The sequence below is a fragment of the Danio rerio genome, chromosome 2 (assembly GCF_049306965.1).
Source record: "Danio rerio strain Tuebingen ecotype United States chromosome 2, GRCz12tu, whole genome shotgun sequence".
In the NCBI taxonomy this organism is placed as follows: Eukaryota; Metazoa; Chordata; class Actinopteri; order Cypriniformes; family Danionidae; genus Danio; species Danio rerio.
The window spans coordinates 20,468,500-20,490,940 of NC_133177.1; the positions used below are offsets into that span (position 1 = coordinate 20,468,500).

A 22,441-nucleotide genomic window follows, 5' to 3' on the forward strand; every position below is an offset into this window, starting at 1 on the left:
TCCTTCTTGACCTAGTTCTCTTTTGTTCTCAGTTTCTCTACACTAGTTAATTCTCATGGCCACTAAATAGTGCTCACTATATGGAAACAGTGTATCATCTGGTTTCTGCGTCTGTTTGTTCAGTTTTCTGTCCATTATTTTTTACGTGCTATGTTTTACTCCTGAGGTTTCCTTGCAAATTGATCACATTTGTTTCTATTCATAGCAACTTTTCAGAGCACTATACCTAACAGCTTTATAGAATGAATGAATGAGTAAATGAATGGTACAACAATGATACAGCAGTAATACCATTTTGGTCATATAGATGATTACTTATGATTAACTTTTTCCTTTTTTTTAATTATGAAGTTTCCTAAACAACTTTTCCCAACAACTAACAATACATTAGGATGATTTTATGGTTTTGTTTCCTGTTTTAAAAAGTGTTTTAACCACTTTGTTATTAGCTGGCCAAATCAGCCAAAACCCCACATATAACTGGACTGAGCAAGCAACTTTACCATCTACAACTAGCTAATAATGCTCATTGCAACCAGTGTTGTCAGCTATTTTCAATGAAAAGGTGCTAAGCTCTGCTCAAAGTCGATTAATGTCACTAGACTACGTCATACATCAATTTGCATATTACTGGTGTCATCACGTTCACCAATTTCTGTTCGTTTAACAGCCTGCGGTTAAGTATATCAGTGTAGATGTGTAGTAAATTTACAGTAATCTTTCTGACATAATAAACTCACACAAGTTCCGAAACTGTCACAAAAATCTCTCTGATTGTAAACAAGAAAAGAATAAACTGTCAAATTCAATTGTTTAATTTAATACATAAGAGAAGCAGATTGGTTTGGTTGTAATGTTACAAGATAAATACCTCACGCTCGTGGTGCTAAATAATTTGCCGTCGGTATGCAAAGGAATGATCAGCTCTCAGGCTGCAGGTATGATAGACTGCTGTACAAGGACTGGGCCACCTGTGAGTGTTTTGAGGTGCAGACGGCATCACCCGCAGCTGAAGTGGATTTTATATTCTTTAAAATGTGAAGTTAATCTATATATTCAAATTGTATGTGTATAATCTGCTTGTAGACTTGCATACCATTCGAAGAATTATCATATCACAAGAAATGGATAAGTTGTATAGTTACCAGGTGTGGGTCAGGGGTTAACCTAGGTGGAAATTGAGGTCAGGGGTTAACCTAGGTGGAATTTGGAGTCAGGGGTTAAACTAGGAGGAATCTTGTGTAATATATGGAGAACAAAGGAAAACAATTGTTGTCAAAGTATATTTAAACAGGCCAGCACATTAGGGAGGCAGAATTTTTCAGACAGAGATGCTACTGGGGGTCTCCTGAAAGTTCTCCTTTGTTGTCGACAATAAAGTATATTCTTCTGATATTCATAACCTCCAGACTGAGTTTGATTGAGTAAGAGAAAAACCAAGAAAACCACTACACAGCTCGTTGATAAGAGTACGACTGGTTCAGTACAGTCACATGAGACAATAAAAATCTCCAGTGACACCAAAAAAAAAAGTTGCTAGATTTGTCGCTAGTCGCTTTTTTGAAAATATGTCGCTAGGGGGTCTGAAAAGTCAAAGTCAGTAAGTTGGCCACACTGGTTTCAACTTACATTTAGGCAATAAATATGTACCAACCAAAAAAGATGAATTAGAAAATATAACCCAACAGCTAGGATTATTTTACCCACATTTGGGTTAAAACAACCCACAATTTAGTAGAGTGCAGGTGGAACTGAAGTGTGTCCCAATTCACAATTCAGTAACCCTACAATCCAGCTGGGCTCAGTGAAATTTCAAGAACTTTAAAAGACCTTGCCATGAACAGACCTCAACATGAATTTAGGTTAGCAGGAGGAAAGGAGGGGCAAACCCCAGGTGATGGAAGCAGGTTAATTTATCATTGCATGTGAAATTACAGGAGAGCACAAACATGGCCAAGTTGAAAAAAGGTAAGAGTTTACAATAAAGTTCCACTAGTTAACATTACTTAATATGTGTCCGTGCGGTCTGTAAGTTTGCTGTGTGTGATTGTAAAAGGTCTTCATGGTTTCAGAGATCAAAGTGCACAATAATGAGTGTGTAATTCCAGTTTAACTTGTGCAAACCTATGTGGATTTGTTACAAACAGGCATGAGCAGCATTTCGGACACACATTTAAAATGTGTAATTGAAATCAGTTCAATCAAATCAATCAAAAATGTGCACATTATTACAATGTTACAATCAAAATGAGAAAAGTCAAGGAGTTGTGTTTAGCTTGGGCAGTGTCATTGTTAAGCTGCAGTTATAAGGTATATAGTGTCCTTTCAAGAAGGTGATGTATTATACATGTTCAATGAAGTACAGGTATGTGTATTTCATGTGACTAATATAAAAAATTACCTTAAACAAATGTTAGCCTTATGAAAAAGTGTGTAATAATACTGTATTATGTCCTCAGTACTTTGCTGAGCCTCTTTTTGCACTAATTACAGCCTCGAGGCAGCTTGACATGGAGGCAATCAGCCTTTGACACAGTTGTGGTGTTATAGTAGCCCAAGTTGCTTTAATATCGGCCTTCAATTCATCTTCCTCTTAACAATAGCCCATAGATTTTCAATGGGGTTTAAGTCAGGTGAGTTTTCTGGTCAATTAAGAACATGGATACCATGGTCCTTACCATGGTCCTCATGGTAGCTTCGACACTATGTGCAGGTCACAAGTCCTGCTAAAAAATAAAATCATCATCTCCAAAAAGCTTGTCGGCGGCAGGAAGCATGAAGCACTCTCAAACGTCCTGATATAGAGCTGCGTTGACTGTAGACTTGATAAAAGACAATGGACCCAAACCAGCATATAACATTTCTCCCCAAATCATCACTGACTGTGGAAACTTCACATTGGACTTTAAGCCACTAGACTTTTGTGTCTCTCCAATCTTCAACCAGACTTGATTTCCAAATGAAATAAAAAATTTGCTTTTATCTGAAAAGAGGACTTGGGACCACTGGGCAACAGACCACTTATTCTCTTTAACATTGTTTTTGGTTCAGGAGTGGCTTGACTCATGGAATTCTCATGGAATAGTCCATGTCATGTAGACATCTGTATGTGGTGGTTCTTGATGCTCTGACATCAGCCTCAGTCGCCCTTGCTTGACAATTCTCTCAAGGCTGTGGTCATACTTGTACACCTATTTCAGCCACATTTTCCCCTTCTTCTTAACACTCTGTTACTATACTTAGATACTGCACTCTTTGAGCATCCAGTTTCTTATGCAATTGTCTTTTAAGACTTTTCCTCTTTATGAAAGGTTCCAATGATGATCTTCTGCACAACTGTCAAGTCAGCAGTGTTGCCCTTGATTCTGAAACCTACTAGGCCAGACTATTTCAAGGCTTTCAATTAATTAGCGGACTAGATTGAGACACAGGAAGCTGAAAATGTTGAACTTTGTCATGATATTCTAATTTTGTGAAATACTAGATGTGTGTGTTTTTTTTTTTATCTTTAATGCATAATTATTCAAATTGAATCAAAGGAAGGCTTAAAATATTTCACTTTTTGTGTAGTTATGAAACTAATATAATACAATTTATTAAGATAAATGGACTTTCCCTTCAATATTAAATTTTTTTGGCACATACCTGAATATTTCCCTGGTAGAAAAGAATTCTGGCCCACAGTTGGCATAAAGCTGACACAGCAGGCTTTCATCCGGCATTGGCATACAGCATAATGGCCAAATATGACTCGGGTATGGCAGAGGTGTCACCATCTTTAAGGCAGCACACAAAACTTGAGCCAGATATCAAATGTAGGACCAGATGTTCAAAATGTATATGTATGCCAAATAAGTTTGGGCTTTATTAACTCACTTTTAAAATACTTTTAAATTATTTTTGAGTAAAGACAAAAATCTACCAATTGGGTTGCTTTGTGCTCTATTTGCACTTTGGGCATGCTTTTTCTCAATGCTTTACAAGTTTATCAAATTCATTGCAGTCGTGACACACTAACATATCTGGCCCAGTTATGGGTTATTAACTTGGCTCAGACTTGGCCTAGACATGGTCTACGTTTGGCCCTTGTATAGAAGCCAGACTTGGTCCATTCATGTACCGTAATTCACGGGATGGGCCAAGCAAAAGCTGATTGTGTGGGCCAGAGAAATTTTGCTATTTGGGTTGTGTAATAAGTGTTTGTGATGTCCTCAAAGTCCTTGTAGAGTGGTGGGTATCATCTCTCAAGTCCTCAAAGGGTTGACAACTCCGATGCTCTCGTCAGCATTCAGGATCAGGGGTACCTTTGTAAAGGCATTATTAACGCAAGCATCGGCTAAACAGTGAGTGTGAACCTTAGATTTAGCAAAAGTAGCAGGATGACAGAATCACCAATAATTGTGCCATGATGTTCCATCTCACAGAGGTGGTGAAGCGGTTCTGTGTCGAGATGTCAGTCTGATTAACAAATTAATTGTTCAGCGCAATTTGTGGACCAATTTAATAGACTCATAAAATTCTGCTTGTTCACAGATGAAATACAACGTCCCTGAGCAGGTGGAAATCCACTACAAAATAACTTTGCTCTGCTGCACTTAGAAACACAGCAGAATAAGAAGTACAGTGATTATTTTTTGTAATGTACTTAAGAAAAAGTAAAAGTTAAAGTAATAAAACGGCAGCCATATTGTGCCACACTGCATACCACATACCAGCATTACTTGTTCCAAACTTGTTTGAGATTCTTTAATAACACAAACAAACAAATAAACAGACATTTGGGAAAAATACATAATGTAATTTTGATATAAATACATTTGAGATGAGTATTTTGTATTTTCAGAATGTTTATTTCTACTGGAAATGCCCCTCCCCCAGCACATGGGTGACCCATTTAACACATATTCATATCAGTTTCATCAGCCTCAGTAAATTCTTTAAAAAAAGCACAAAGAATGGCCTTCTCAGCTACTAAAGTATCAACCACCATTAAATGTATTTCTTTCAGTGTTTCGTCAGGGCTGAATACAGCTATAAGCATACACAAAGATGAGCTGCAGTTGTACAACTCAGCTTTTATTAACAACTTTTATGGAATAAGGTGAGGTTGTCGTGCTTGTTGATTAATTCAATTCAATTCATCTTTATTTCTATAGTGCTTTTTACTATATAGATTATTTTTAAGTATCTAAACATGAAGTTCTAATAAACTTAAACTTCTTAATTAAAGTTAAAGCAGTAAATTAGTTTCGTTGTTCTGATATTTGCCACAGTTAACAATGAATAATAAAAAAACACTGTAGCAATCAAAGTCTTATGGCTAGGAATATTGACCTTAAAAATGATATATAGTTGAAGTCAGAATTATTAGCCCCCCTAAATTATTAGCCCTCCTATTTTTTTTTTCACGTTTTCTGTGTAATGGAGAGAAGATTTTTTCAACATTTCTAAACATAGTATTTTTAATAACTCATATCTAATAACTGATATGTTTTATTTTTGCCATGATGACAGTAAATAATATTTTACTCAAGACACTTCTATACAGCTTAAAGTGACATTTAAAGGCTTAACTAGGTTAATTAGGTTAACTAGGCAGGTTCAGACCTGTCAACATTGGGATGTGAAAATAACGCAAATGCCCACCATAATAAGGGATACCCCCACCATACCCCCCCCCCCCTTTTCCCCTCTTTAAAAATCCCAATCCCCTAATTACTAAATATGTTCATTTGGAGCTGTTTTATTGTAATTAAACAGTTAAATGGTCAGTAATATGTTTAATTATTATTATTTACAATATATATATATATATATATATATATATATATATATATATATATATATATATATATATATATATATATATATATAAGAAGCAAATACATTTTAACAGTTTTTAAAATTATTATTAAAATTAATAGCTATTATAATGAAATAGATTCAAATTATCAAATATCGTTGGCTGTTTCTTATCTGTATAACGTACACATTCTGATTAAAGAGCAACGAATAAATCTCTCATTTATTTAGATTTTTTCGTTTGATTACATTAAATAACAGATGTCACTTATAAGCACAATAAGCACACATCTAACAATATAATAAAGGCATTCGACTGCTTTCGTAACTTTTTATGCTAATTTAAGACGAAATTAGTTGTATTTAAAAAAAAAAAAACCAACATCGACATCTTTAGATTTTTATTATTATTAATTATGTGTATGTCTGTTTAAACACACACCCAAAAGCCAGACTTTCTCTTCACTTCAAAACGCGTGTACTGAGTCCGTTTGGGAAACAGCGTCTATTTATCACTATGGAGCACATCAGCTGACAGTCATGCACCCTTATATGATGGTTTTGAGGATTGCATAGGAGGGATGACGACACCTGTAGTGAAAAGGAAAGGGAATCGCGCCATTTTTATATTTATTTCAAAGTGTTTTCGTGCCTAAACAAAGTGAAAGCACAGAACAGACTCGCATTTAAGAGCAAGGGGCGGCCCCTGGTGGTTCGGCGGTATGGGTTGCGTATAGGGAGGCCGACTCTTTAATGTTTCTTGTTACCCTTCAGAGAAACACTGAAAATACTGAAGACACACTGGAAAATACCTTAACGGGATAACAGCGGGATAGAACTGTAAAATACAGGAGAATCCAAGGAAAAACAGGATGTTTTACAGGTATGGGCAGGATAGGGTGATTAGGCAAGTTATTTAGTAAAGATGGTTTGTTCTCTAGACTATCGAAAAAAAAAAGGGGGCTAATAATTTTGTTCCTAAAATGGTGTTAAAAAAAATTAAAACTGCTTTTATTCTAGACGAAATAAAACAAATAAGAGTTTCTCCAGAAGAAAAAATATGATCAGACATTCTGTGAAAATTTCCCTGCTATGTTAAACATAATTTTGGAAATATTTAAAAAAGAAAAAGAAGGGGGCTAATAATTCTGAGTTCAACTGTATATACTGGAGTTTCTTTGTAAGAAAAAAAAAATATTTCACATACTCTTCAGGGCTAGTAATTTTGACTTTCTCGAAGCATTACTCCATGTTAGGGCTGGTTCACCTGCTTCAAATGTCAAAGAAGGCTATGTCCATTTTAGCAAATGAGAACCACTCACTTTATTCAAAGTTTTGCCTCCTGCCATCAGGCAGAAGCTCTACTTATTCAGACAGACAAGATATTTGCATTCATTTGTTCCGTCTGCAGTTGTGTTACTTAATCAGTTTTTTATGTTTTTTTTATGTTTACTTTTTATTTGACTATAATTAATTTTTACTGTTTACTGTGACTTCTATGTTGTCGAATGTGACCTGTTGCTGTTAACTGGCTATTGCTGTAAACCTAGTTTCTCTTTGGGGACAATAAAGACATTCCAATCCAATGCCATTCCACTCCAATGTTATCACTCAATTGAACGGGCGTTATCAGTGGTTATCAGCTGATATGGGCCAGTAAGGGCTGTTCCCCTTCGGTTGGGGAACTTCAGTGCCATGAATGGGAGGATTCGGATCAGAAGCCGCTTATCTGGAGAGTATTGAACGGGCCAATGAATGAAATTAATTGGCAGCGTAAGCTTGCGCAGGTGTGCGACATCTGCAATTATCTCAGCATATAAGCACACCTGAAGCCAGCAGACGCCATCCTTTTCGCTTCAGATCCTTTCTGAGTGAGTCGATGAGGGTTCCTCTTGCTGATCAGCACTTCAGAGCGAACGAGTGTGTCTCCCGGTCCAGAGTGGGTCTTCGCGGTGGCAGACGGTCGAGCTGGGTTACTCCCTTGCCTGCGGTTCTTTGGGTCCGGTCCTCCAGAGCGGTGCGTATAGTTGCAACTTTCCTAAAAGAGCAACACAGTCGTGCAGCACGTCCTTTTCAGGATGGCGCTCCGACTGTGCGTTTCTGGATGCGGGGGTTTTCTGTCTCCGGATGATGGACACGATCACTGCATTGCATGTTTGGGGGTCCAGCATGTTAATGCGGTGCTCGCGGGCGGTTCATGTCGTCATTGCGATGCCATGACCGTTGCACAGCTAAGATCGTGGCTAACTTTCGCAAGAGAGCGAGCCACCCCAGTTGCCTCCTGTTCTAAAAAAGCAGCGGGCGCTCGGGCAGATCTGAGGGTTTCAGCGGGAGCTAATCCGCCGCCCACGGGCTCGCGGACCTCTCGCTCCTCACGGCGCTCCATCCAAGCTTCGGGTGGTGAGAGTGATCCGTCTAACCAGATGGTAGCTCTCACACTCGCTGACACCGGAGATCAGATGTCCTCCGCGGCATCGGAGGGTGGGCTTTCACTGTCCGACGAAGATCCGGACCCGCTCGCCCCCTCCGGGCAGGTGAGCGCTGTCAAATCGGATCCTGAAGCGGACATGTTAGCCGTGCTTTCCCGGGCTGCTTCGGCCGTGGGGTTGGAGATGGTTTATCCCCCAGCTCCGCGGCCGGACCGACTAGATGGGTGCTACGTAGAGGACCAGAAGGCGAAGCCTTCGAAGCCTCTCGTCCCCTTCTTCCCGGAAGTGCACAGTAGGCTCACGCAGTCCTGGAGGGCACCTTTCTCTGCCCGTGCTGCGAGTGCCTCCGCCCTCACCGCCCTTGACGGCGGAGCTGCCAGGGGGTATGAGGCGATCCCGTCAGTGGAACGCGCTATCGCGGTCAATCTTTGTCCGCGCGGCGCCTCTACGTGGCGGGGTTTGCCCCGCCTCCCGTCCAAAGCCTGTAGGTTGTCTGCCTCCCTCGGAGCCAGAGCTTATAAGGCTGCGGGCCAGGCTGCTTCTGCTTTGCACGCGATGGCCACCTACCAGCGCTACCAAGCGCAGGCGCTGGCCGAGCTGCACGAGGGCGGGTCCAACCCAAGCTTATTACATGAGCTGCGCACCGCGACCGACTATGCTCTTCGGACTACTAAGTCCGCCGCGTGTGCGCTGGGGAGGACGATGTCCACACTTGTGGTTCAGGAACGCCACCTCTGGCTAAACCTGGCCGATATGCGCGACGTTGACAAAGTTCGCTTTCTTGACTCGCCCATATCCCAGGCTGGCCTGTTCGGCGACACCGTCGGTGAATTCACCCAGGAATTCAAGGCGGTGAAAGAGCAGTCGGATGCGATGGGCAATGTCATCTATCGGCGTGGCCGTAAGCCCGCTCCGCCCGCCGAGCCATCCACCTCCGCTGTTCCTCGCCGAGGGCGCCCGCCAACGAGTGCTGCCCCGATAACAACGGTACTTTTCAGTGCCACCAAAACATCAGTAAAAGAGCACTTTTTCCCTTCCCCGGATGTGACTGCACGAGTTCTGCCAGTCCGGGACGCGCTGCCTTCCGGCTCGCAGACTCTACGTGCTTCGCCAGTGGCTCACGAGCGCTGGGGGGACGGTCTCCCTTCCCTCAGCCCTCCAGCCCTCTCTCCGGAGTCAGGGTGCGGAGCCAGAGCGAATCGCTCTCCTCCAGCTCTTCCGCGGGACCCTCGTGCTTCCCGGATCAGCACACCCACTCCGCGCTGCCCCACCGCTGGTACGTCAGCGATTGTAGCGATGACTCCATTAGCGAGGGCTCTGCCTGCCTGGTTAGCGCGGGCCAGCCCCTCGCGGTGGCTCATACGCACAATCAGACTCGGTTACGCGATTCAGTTCGCGAAACGGCCCCCCAAGTTTACGGGCGTGTATTTCTCCAGGGTCAACCCCCTGTCCGCCCCTGTCTTGCGAGAGGAGATTGCTGCCCTCCTGGCGAAGGGTGCAATCGAGCCGGTTCCTCCAGCCGAGATGGAGAGTGGGTTTTACAGCCCATACTTCATCGTACCCAAAAAGAGCGGTGGGTCACGGCCAATCCTAGATCTGCGCGTTTTGAACCGCTGTCTGCACAAGCTGCCGTTCAGAATGCTCACGCAGAGGCGCATTCTCCAATGCGTTCGTCCTCGGGATTGGTTTGCAGCCATAGACCTGAAGGACGCGTATTTCCATGTCTCCATTCTTCCACGCCACCGCCAATTTCTGCGGTTTGCGTTCGAGGGTCGAGCGTGGCAGTACAAGGTCCTCCCCTTCGGGCTCTCTCTGTCTCCGCGGGTCTTCACCAAACTCGCGGAGGGTGCCCTAGCGCCCCTTCGGCTCGCGGGCATTCGCATACTCAGTTATCTCGACGACTGGCTGATTTTAGCCCACTCGCGGGAGCAATTGATTATGCACAGGGACGAGGTGCTTCGGCATCTCCGCCTACTGGGGCTTCAGGTCAACCGAGAAAAGAGCAAACTCGCCCCCGTGCAGAGGATTTCTTTTCTCGGGATGGAGCTGGACTCGATCACCATGGTAGCGCACCTCTCAGAGGAACGCGCTCGCCTGTTGCTGAACTGTCTGAGGGAGCTCGACAGCAAACTAGTGGTCCCACTGAAGTTCTTTCAAAGGCTCCTGGGGCATATGGCATCCGCAGCCGCCGTCACGCCGCTCGGGTTGCTCCATATGAGACCACTTCAGCACTGGCTTCACGATCGGGTCCCCAGACGCGCATGGCACGTGGGCACACACCGGGTCTCGGTTACTGCGCTGTGTCGCCGCGCCCTCAGCCCTTGGAACGACCCCTCGTTCCTACAGGCCGGTGTGCCTCTAGGACAGGCGTCCAGCCATGTTGTTGTTTCAACAGACGCTTCCAACACGGGTTGGGGGGCCGTGTGTCGCGGGCATGCGGCTGCGGGCCTCTGGAAGGGTGCCCAGCTGCATTGGCATATCAATCGCCTAGAGCTGTTGGCAGTGTTCCTCGCTCTCCACCGCTTTTTACCGGTGCTGAAGCGGCAACACGTGCTGGTCAGGACGGACAGTACGGCGGCGGCGGCGTATATCAACCGCATGGGGGGTATGCGCTCTCGCCGCATGTCTCAGCTCGCCCGCCGTCTGCTCCTCTGGAGTCACCCGCGGCTGAAATCGCTGCGCGCCATTCACGTCCCAGGCACGCTCAATCGTGCAGCCGATGCAGACGACAGCTGTTACGCCCTGGAGAATGGAGACTCCACCCCGAGTCTGTTCAGCTGATATGGGCGCGATTCGGGGAGGCCCAGATCGATCTGTTTGCTTCCCCCGAGAACGCTCACTGCCAGTTGTTTTTTTCCCTGACCGAGGGCTCTCTCGGCACGGATGCACTGGCCCACAGCTGGCCTCGGGGCATGCGCAAGTATGCGTTTCCCCCAGTGAGCCTGCTCGCGCAGTTTCTGTGCAAGGTCAGGGAGGACGAGGAACAGGTTCTGCTAGTTGCGCCCCTTTGGCCCAACCGGACCTGGATATCAGAGCTCTCACTCCTCGCGACGGCCCTCCCCTGGCGGATCCCTTTGAGAGAGGACCTACTCTCTCAGGGACAGGGCACCATCTGGCACCCTCGCCCCGATCTTTGGAACCTCCACGTGTGGTCCCTAGACGCGAGGAAGACTTAGGTAACCTACCGACTGCGGTGGTTAATACCATCACTCAGGCTAGAGCCCCCTCCACGAGGCGCGCCTACGCCCTGAAGTGGAGTCTATTCCCTGAATGGTGCGTCTCTCGCAGAGAAGACCCCCGAAATTGCCAGATTAGTGTTGTGCTCTCTTTCCTTCAAGAGAAGTTGGACAGCAGGCTGTCGCCCTCCACTCTCAAGGTTTACGTGGCCGCCATCTCCGCTTATCATAGCGCGGTAGCTGACGGCACCGTGGGAAAGCATAACCTGGTCATCCAGTTCCTTAGGGGTGCTAGGCAAATTAATCCATCTCGCCCCCCTCTCATGTCCTCTTGGGATCTCGCCCTCGTTCTCACGAGTCTGCGATCCGATCCCTTTGAGCCACTTGAATCAGTATCTCTAAGATTTCTGTCCCTGAAGACAGCTCTGCTGGTTGCGTTGGCCTCCATCAAGAGGGTCGGGGACCTGGAGGCATTTTCGGTCAGTGACTCGTGCCTGGAATTCGGGCCGGATTACTCTCACGTTATCCTGAGACCCCGTCCCGGTTATGTGCCCAAGGTTCCTACCACCCCCTTTAGAGATCAGGTAGTGAACCTGCAAGCGCTGCCCCCGGAGGAGGCAGACCCAGCCCTTTCTTTACTTTGTCCAGTTCGCGCTCTGCGCATTTATGTGGACCGTACTCAGAATTTTGATCATCTGAGCAGCTTTTTGTCTGTTATGGCGGTCGGCAGCAGGGAAGTGCCGTATCGAAACAAAGATTATCCCACTGGATTGTGGGTGCCATTTCACTCGCTTATTCGAGTCGAGGTCAGCCGTGTCCCCCGGGAGTACGTGCACACTCCACTCGGAGCGTTGCATCCTCTTGGGCGCGTGCACGCGGCGCCTCTCTAACAGACATCTGTAGAGCTGCGGGCTGGGCGACACCCAACACATTTGCAAGGTTTTACAATCTGCGAGTGGAGCCGGTTTCCTCAAGGGTATTAGGTAACCCTTTGGTGATTGAGGAGACAACTCGGTAGGGTGTTGAAACACGCTTGCGGCGCCATTCTCCCTAAACACGGAGGTACGTGCGCCTTTTTTATCTGTCAGTAAAGTTCCCCGTCAGGTGAGCCCTGCAGATTCCTCCGTGGCCCCCAGCACTGACTCAGCGGAGGAGTCACTTGCTGGCCCACTACGTTGTAGGTCTGCCCGCTGGTCAGCCCGCGTTTTGGGTATAGGTGCCTGCTATGCGTGATCCCCACTAGGCGATCCCATTTGCTTATTCCGCCACGGTTAAGTCCCCCCCCTGGGCGGACCCGTGTCTTCCCTCTCCGCTAACCACTCTTTTGCTATGCGTACTCCCCCTTTTTAGGGCTAGTCCATAGGTAAATTCTGCCATCTATCCCCCCCTTGGGTAACGGATGGCCTCCGCAGCGTCCTCCCTATCGGGATTGCACGCTTCCCAACGTACTGTCGTATTTCCTAGAATTATCTAGATGCTCACGACTTCCCAAAAAATATATCTAAATCCGTAAAACTTCTGTTGAAGTAGGATAAATTAGGGCCAGGGACACGTTGGAGGACCGCGCCCCCCATGATGTGGGTGCGTCACGCTTGCTTGACTATCTCCTCATCGGGGGTGTTGGTAAGGTGCAGTCATTATGGCGCTTTCCATATTCTCCCATTCATGGCACTGAAGTTCCCCAACCGAAGGGGAACGTTCGAGGTTACAGAAGTAACCCTTCGTTCCCCGAGGAGGGGAACGGAAGTGCCATATTCCGTCGCCATAATGACTGTCCCTTAGCTGTTTGAAAGTCTCTTCAGCTTAAAAGGATGGCGTCTGCTGGCTTCAGGTGTGCTTATATGCTGAGATAATTGCAGATGTCGCACACCTGTGCAAGCTTACGCTGCCAATTAATTTCATTCATTGGCCCGTTCAATACTCTCCAGATAAGCGGCTTCTGATCCGAATCCTCCCATTCATGGCACTTCCGTTCCCCTCCTCGGGGAACGAAGGGTTACTTCTGTAACCTCGAACGTTATCATCCATTCGCATGTTTAATCAGCTATACTAAGCAAACTTCAGATCCAGATCTGTTTTACATTACTGTGACGGTTGGGTTTAGGGTTGGGGTAGAGGTAGACAGTAGTAAAATATGATTAATAGGAAATTTAACAAATCAAATCAATAATTCTTCTGGTTAATCAGCTATAATAATAGAGAAGACTTCAGATTCAGGTCTGTTTTTAGGTTACTGTGACGGGTGGGTTTATGGTTGGGGTAGGGGTAGACGGTAATAAAATACAATTAATGAGAAATTTAATAAATCATATGAATAATTATTGTGGTTAATTAGCTATACTAATATAGAAGACTTCATATGCAGACCCGTTTTTACATTAGTGTGATGGTAGTGTTTAGGGTTGGGGTAGACGTTAACAAAATACCATTAATGCAAAATTTTATGACTAATATAAATAATTCTTATTAACTACCGACCACCTATAGCTAATTAACCATGTGGATGGATAATAACAGCCTTCTGAGCCTACCAGTAGGTGCAGAAGGCCCCGACTGGCCCATAGTTTTCAGCTGATAACCCCTGATAATGCCAATTAAATCGAGTGATAACATTCGAATCGGCTGGCTGGTGAACATTATCTTAATTGTTTTGAGAGGCCTATCAGAGTAAGCAAATAATACCCTGGGAATTATTAGAGTGTTGGAGTGTAGAAGAAGAATGGGTGAGGGAGTAATAAGGTGTAATGTGCTCTGTGTTAATATAAGTGCAGTTTTCCATGAAAGGTAATTCAAATTCACACTCGCACATTGGCAGGCAGTTTGTGAGTGTGTGCACCCGCTCCTCCCTAAACGGATGAGGCTTTTATATTTGACATGCTCTCTGTTGTATAATTCTGTGAAACAACAGGGGGTGGTTCAGGCTATGTCTACAACAATCCAGATAAATCTGAAAGCAAAGTTTGTCTAAAAATGCACCACGTCCCTATATTGTGATACCACTTTATATCCATTTGTTCATTTTCTTTTTGGCTTAGCCCCTTTATTCTCCAGGGGTTGCCACAGCAGAATGAATTGCTAACTTATCCAGCATGTTTTACGCAGCAGATGCCCTTCCAGCTGCAACCCAGTACTGGGAAGGTAACATTTTACACAAAAAGGTTTTATTATAATTTGTTTATAGTTAGTTCATGTCAACTCACAATGCATTAACTTGAATTTAACTTGAACAAGCATGAATTTGGATATTAATACTCCATTAGTAAAATAACTATAAGCAATAATAAAAAATAAATCATGTACAATTTTTTTTTCATATTTAGTTCAAGTAAATAAACTTGTAAAAATTAACTTGCATAAACTAATGAAATGCTATTGTAAAGTGTGACCATTGTTGTTTTGAATCGTTTCCCAACAGTTTTTCATTCACACTAGCTGAAATGACTGAAAACTGTTTCATTTTCCTTGTACTGCACATGCATTAAGACATATGATGCTTTGAGCTGCATCATTTCAAACTAGTGTACAGCAATATGACACAGTGATATGTCAAGGAAAAGCACCAAGATTTTTAAATGGGCCAACGGTGAGGTGAAGAAAAACAATGGGATGCATGTACAAACTGACATTATCATCATCGGTTTTGAAAGCATTCTTTATCATAGTCAAAGTGAAAGTCAAAAACAGCATTTTCAAATTTATCCACTTTAGAGAGCCTTTTTTAAAAAATAAATAAATTCCTTTTGCCTAAAAATGTCTCTGTGAATAAGGCCAAAAAAATAAAAATAAAAATGCATGTTTTATCAAAACTATTAGTGTAGGCATGTACTGGTGTACCTTTCAAAAAAGCAGTAGTGAGAGGAAGCAGTTTCCAGAGTTGTTTGTCAAACACGACTTGTCAGAAGCAATGTATTTGTGTTTTCTTTACATTCTGTATAAATCAATTTAATCTATAGGCCACAAAGATGGTGCCTTAACCCCAATATTTTTGAAAAACTTGTGGGGCTAAGAGGTTTAAAACGGGTAGACGTGTAAAACACTGTACAAAAATTTTAAGTTACAAATCAAATTTGTGGGCTGCACGGTGTCGCAGTAGGTAGTGCTGTCGCCTCACAGCAAGAAGGTCGCTGGTTCAAGCATCGGCTGTGTAACTTGGCGTTTCTGTGTGGAGTTTGCATGTTCTCCCCATGTTCGCGTGGGTTTCCTCTGGGTGCTCCGTTTCCCCCACAAGTCCAAAGATGTAACAAAGGTGAATTGAGCAAGCTAAATTGGCCGTAGTGTATTTGTGTGAATGAGTGTGTTTGGACATTTCCCAGTGATGGGTTGCAGCTGGAAGGGCATCCGCTGCGTAAAACACATGCTGGATAAGTTGGCGGTTCATTCTGCTGTGGTGACACCAGATTAATAAAGGGACTAAGCTGAAAAGAAAAAACATGTATGAATGAATTAAATTTGTGTCATATATTAGTTTGGTATGGATGAAAAGGAAATGTTTCTAATCAGTTGTATACAATTAAATAATTATTTATTCACATTTAAAATAGATTAACCCAGGATCATTCTGATTGCCTACCCCTATATACCCTATACATTTCTGGAGAATGCCAAATATGTCCCAGGAGCTATGTTGTTTCTGGCAAACCTGCAGTGATACGCTTGCGAGTGCCATTCGTGCCTGATCTTCTCGAATAAAATCCACCAGAGGTTGCTGTCTACTGACTGACTAACTGACTGATCCACACTTCTCCTTCCCTAAACCCCACCGATAGTATTTTAAAAAGGACCGATTGACCCACCCACTTCCATAAATCCAACAGAAATTTTTTTCGAAAGCAATCCAGAAAAAATAAAGCCCTTATAGCAGCCTGATTTTTACCATGTTTTCCAATTTTACCACATTCTCACCATGCTATTTACTTTTTAATTATATATATATATATATATATATATATATTTTTTTTTGTCTTACCTGCCTTCTGCAACCTTTCTTTACCAGATCCGAACCTAGCCACCACAGTCAACTCTGCTCTGCGTCTCAAATCCTCTGACATTTGTGGCGAGCTACTGGACAAACCGGTAACAGCGTTAAAGCAGTCCACACGAAGGGGAGCGGCAACTGATAAGTACAAAAAGTAATGGCGCCATAACACCCACTAGCGTTCATTTTAAAGATAAAATGCAGCCATATGTACTTCTGGGTATATAATTCATGATCTCCAGAATTTTATATAAGGGTACGTTGTTCAAATGAGCCTATGTTGCAACAGGTTCAAAGAGATTGCACAGAGATTCTTTATGTACGAGTGAGCGCAGCCACTGGAATTTTTCTAGCTCGAGACTTCTGGTCTCATTCACTTATATTGATTTTTAGATGTTAAAAACAGCTCAGTAAGCTTCTTGATGTTCCAAAATTATATTTTCTTCTTATAATATTCTAGCAATAGCAGATCGTTGCAGAACTTCAAATCTGTCACAGACCTGGACTTCAAATTCCGTCATGCACCTCTCACATCCACCAATTCCAGTTCTCTCCCTGATTACACACACACACAGCTGGTAACTCATCATGGACTGACCCATTGCCTTGCCCTGTTTTGTGGTTTTTGATCTCTGATTTTGTTATTGTTTATGCTGTATATCTCCTGCACTGACCTTTCACCTTCGACCACGACTATAATTTTGAATTACTCTCATGTATTTGTTTGTTCTGTTTGACCATTTCCTGTCTGACTAATATATTAATAAACTGTGTTTGGACCCTCACCGTTGTTTCCCCGACCTACTGTTACAATAATCATGAACATGCTTGGCTTTAGAGCAAGTTGTTAGAAAGTTTTCTGCAGTTTATTTTTCCTAGTTGTTTCAGGCAACTGAATGGGAAGTTCTGAAACAATCACAGTATTTCAAAATATGAATTTTACCTGCATTATATGGCCAATTTCACATGTATTTTGTGTATTTTCCGAATATATACTGTGGGAATATAAATTCTATATATAACTGAAAAGTTATATTCTTTGGCTTTTAGGGTGTGACAGACCTTAAACTGTCTTGGTTACCTGAGCCCTGACTGTCTCCAAAGTAATGCAAATTGTCAGTTTCACAGCACAGCTGTGTCTATTGTCTAACAAATGGTCAAGCCAGTCAACTGGTTGTATGGTTTCTGTCTCCAGAACGTCATTTGCGCACTGTTTTTATGCTAAAACGTATTGTGAATGGGTAAAGGCAATTTGCATGCTTTGTTTTAGATTGTCCCCACCTACATGTATCAATGTCTGTAAAATGTATTTGAACTGAGTGTCTGCTGTACCAGTTGAGAGTTCTTTCGATGATGCGACAGCGATGCTGAGTTCTTCTTATTAAAGGATTCTGCTTTGAAGATACCCGAAGGTTCTCCCTGGTTTTTTAGCTCGCTTTAGAATTTCACAACAGTTTTGGTGCTGTGAGCCAGACAGGGAAATTCACAACAGTACTAAGATTTTCATGTATTTCTACCCACCTCTTGTTACAAATCACCATAATATGGTCTTTAATGGCTACCTGTGAGCAACTGTCAGTAGAACTTTGACCATGAAACACTGTAGGTGAGTGATGAAAGCGTTTTTTTTTTTTTTTTTTTGACATGTCAAGAACAAAAATGTAATGGCGAAATAATCTTTCCTGTAGCTGAGAGTACATTTCTGCTGATTCAGGTTAGCTTGACCCAAAAATTCCCAATTGTGGTATGCTGTTTAGAGAACATGTGAAATTGTCATCAGGTCTAAAGGTTATTCTGTTCGAATAGTGCTTTAATAAAAATAATAATAATAATAATAAAGCTGCAAACATTGTACACTATACATAGTAAAAGACTAAGTTAAGAAAAAAAAAATAAAAAGAAAAGGGATTTTAGACAAACCCAGCAAAATTAGATTTTTTATATACCATACTGACAAACAAAGTTCTGCTTCGTTCTTCGCTATGGCTTAAAAACAACTTTGAAATAGCTTTTCTATGTTAACAATTAGTGAATATATCCCAATGCTCACTTTACTGAGAGTGGTGCTAGATGAATGGTGTTCAGCAGTACACCAATTTAATTACTTGCCCCCCACTGCATCACCCTGCCATCTTTACAGAAATGAAAGGAATTTAGTTCAGTTAGAGAATTGCATATTCTGCGATTACTCACCTGATGTTCTCTATCTATACAGCATGGCAACAGCACATTGCAGGAGTCGGATTTCACCTATAACTAGACAAATATAACTTATTCTATAAAAAGATCATGACAGAGATGGTTTGCAAATATGCAGCAGTTCTTGGGCATCGATATCTTATCTAGTAAAATATGCATTAATTTCCTCAGTTCTCTTTTGATATGTCTGGCCACAAAATCTTCTCATGTAGTTTATTTATTTCCACTTTTCTGACAGATTACTATGCTTACAAGAAAACGATCTAACTCAAATACAGTTGAAGTCAGAAATATTAGCCCCACCTGAATTATTGTTTAACGGAGAGAAGATTATTCAACACATTGAAAAACATAATAATTTTAATAACTTATTTCTAATGATGGATTTATTTTATCTTTGCCATGATGACAGTAAATAATATTTGACTAGATATTTTTCAAGACATTTCTATACAGCTTACAGTAACATTTGAAGGCTTAACTATGTTAATTAGGTTAACTAGGCAGGTTAGAATAATTAGGCAAGTTATTGTATGACGATGGTATGTTCAGTAGACAGTCAAAAAAAAAGAAAAATTAGCTTGAAGGGGCTAATAATTTTATCCTTAAAATGGTGGTTAGAAAATGAATTACTGCTTTTATTCTAGCCAAAATAAAACAAATAAGATTTTCTCCAGAAGAAAAAATATTATCAGACATACTGTGAAAATTTCCTTGCTCTGTTAAACATAATTTGGGAAATATTTAAAAAAGAAAAAATATTTAAAGGGGGGCTAATAAGTCTGACTTTAACTGTACTCAGTAGATGTGATTAAACCTATTGCCTTAAAAGTATCAAGTTGAATATACTTAAAAAATAATTAAACTTGTTTTAACTTGGAACTGTTTAGTAGACTTAAAGAGCCCATATTATACATGAAATAGGGTCATATCTTAGTTGTAAGGGTCTCCAACAACAGTCTAATATGCATGCAAGGTCAAAAAAACACTTTCATGGTCTTATTATCTGCATTTATTTTTACCTAATTATTCCAGCGACTCCTGTATGAATCGTCCAGTGATTCATTTGTTCCCAAACCCCTCCTTAGCACGAAGCTAATCTGCGCTGATTGGACCGATGACAGTCTGTTGCGATTGGTTGACTGCCTTCAGTCAGAGAGTGAAATGCCCAACAGCTAATCAGCAATATAAAAGTAATCACAGTTCATACAAACTCGATAGTGTAGGCGTGGATTTTAGCTGCCAGTGGATCAATGTAAATACAGTCGATGGACTTGAAAATACAGACGACTAACTATTTTATTGAGCAAAAACTCCAAAAAACTGTCGAGGAGATCTCCTAGCTTGTCTCACTCTGCTCTTTTCACAGACACACACACACAAACACACATATTGCCTTAGTCCTTGCGCGTGCGCACACACACACAAAAAACACACACACCTCTGGATGACAACGCGCACACGCACACACACACACACACACACACAAACACACGCATACCTCCGGACGACAGCGCACGCACACACACACGCATGCACACACTACCCTCGTCCACAGAGCTCCGTATACAAAGCAGCACGTGTCGCGTTTTTAACGTGACTTTGCACGCGATATGAGAATATAGCGAGTTAACCTGATACAGTACACGCAGTTACAAGTAACAAATCACAACTAAATACATTTGCAAGCTAGAGTAAACGAGGCAACAACTTTAATCACACATACTTACACTTGAGAAATGGAGGAGGAAACCCATCCTGACGTCCATCAGTAAGTTACTCTTTACTAATCCTTCTTTTAACAAACGCAGATGAAGTATTCTTTGTAGCATGTAGTTTCCAGAAGTTTCCAGTAGTTTCCAACTGCTTGGTTATAATGCTGAGGTTTCATCTTTGGGTAAAGACTCGGTAATATCCATCTGCAGTGTGACTTCAATCCAGAGCCGGCCCAAGGCATAAGCGAACTAAGCGGCTGCTTAGGGCCCCGTGGCCACCAGGGGGCCCCCAAGAGTGCTTGAAATTATTGTGTGACTTTCGTTTTAGTTTGATGAGTTGTGGATTAGTGGTGGGACAAAATATATGCCCATTCATAGTGTCATTTCTGACTGCGATACATACTCAGGTGCCAAGATATTTACCTAACTTTACAAAAGATCTGATTTAATTAATCAGTTTTCCACACTGACTGCAGCAGATAACCGCTTTAGCTACAGTACACTCAGCCGCCATCAGGTGGCGCTTCCCGTAATGGCGGATCATCGGACATACACCAGCGTCATGTAAACACGTGCCTGCGGCCAGTGCAACTTCTTATGTGCTCAAACTTTTTAACTCCGCCAAAATATATAAAGATCTCAATAGGACATGAACATTTAATTAGAAGGGCCTTGTGTTTATTTGACTCTTACAGAACTTGTCAAAGTCTTGTAGATGGTATTTTGGCAAAAAATATTAGGGGAACTTAAAAACTTAAATAGATGAGTAAATAACTAATGTTCTCCACTGGTGAAAACATACGTGCTCAGAGAAGTCTGTGCTCACCTCTCAGAGCATTCTGATCAGTTTAAAAAATAGTGGGAATACATATTTTTTATTAAAAATAAACCAGGGCTAAAGATAAAAAGTTTCCATGTTTACATAAAATTGGTTGGTCAAGTTGTAATGAGTGTTTTTAGTTTACAGAATGCAACAAATTACTATTTTGACAGTTTTTTTCTTAAATGCACATTGCACTATAAATGCGTGTTTATAAAAGAAATTCATCATAAATTTGATGATGCATTTTCCCCCTTCATTTACCAAAATTGTGATATATTGTGGTTGGTTTTCTTGTGATCTATCAATATATCGCAGAATCATTGATATCGTGATTGAAGCGCCAGTGCCCGGAACAGCAGCAAAATGCTTTTTCATGAACTTGGTGATAAAAAATACGCTTCTGATTTATACAATTGACAGTTGGTAAGTACACTGCAAAAATGATTTCTTTCTTATAGTTTTTGTGTGATTTTTAGTCCAAATATCTAAAAATTCTTAAACCAATACGTATTTTACAAAGATTTTTAGTCAAAATGATGTGAATATTTCATTAAAAAAGCTCAATAATCTGCCAATAAGTTAAATAAAAAAATATTGTTTAAGGTTTTAAATAAGATTAGTTTACTTATGTCATTGGCAGATGAATTTATTTTACAAAAAAATCACTTAATTTAGAATTATTTCTGAAAACTGAACAATTTTTCTACATATTTACTAATTTGATTTATATGCGAGTATGTCTAGAAAATGCTTCCTGATTTACTTTGATTTTAATTTAAATAAATGTTTTAAGTTATTTGAACTACAAAATACAATATGATTTTTTTTCAGTGTTAATTATTATATCCAATAAAAAATAAATGTATCTTTATTGTGACTATTTTGACTGTTTGGCAGCGTCTTGTGCCTGAATAATAATAAAAATAAGTATGTTATTGGATACTTCCAGCTGCTTTTGTTTCTGCCAGCCCATATTAATGTTTTGTGTCTAATTATTTAGATTTGGGCAAGTAGTCACATAAAAAGTTGGATCAATTGGAAAGTTTTTTCTGCAGGATAATATTTAGAATTGTCTTAAAACATTGTTGTAAGCAACACAGCTACAGCGAATAAAATCGATAATGTGTGTTTTAATTTTATAATGTGCGAATTATCAAGGATTGACGATAATTTGTCATATTGTTTGCACTAAGGGGGCCCCAAATAAAATCCTGCTTAGAGCCCCCTGAAGTCTTGGGCCGGCCCTGCTTCAATCGACCGGCATGTGTGTGTGTGTTTTCTGGGTGTGTGTGTGTGTGTCTGGGTTTCTGTGTGAGGCGACT

At 41.8% G+C, this 22,441-nt stretch overlaps 1 long non-coding RNA gene across 1 annotated transcript; it reads right to left on the bottom strand.

The window, feature by feature from the left end:
• Positions 1-15,046: 15,046 nt before the first annotated feature.
• On the bottom strand, positions 15,047-16,464 carry LOC141379236 (uncharacterized). Its single transcript, XR_012395697.1, has 2 exons — positions 16,374-16,464; positions 15,047-15,822 (listed from the first exon to the last, which is right to left on the bottom strand). It is a non-coding gene; the product is annotated as an uncharacterized lncRNA (long non-coding RNA).
• Positions 16,465-22,441: the final 5,977 nt, after the last annotated feature.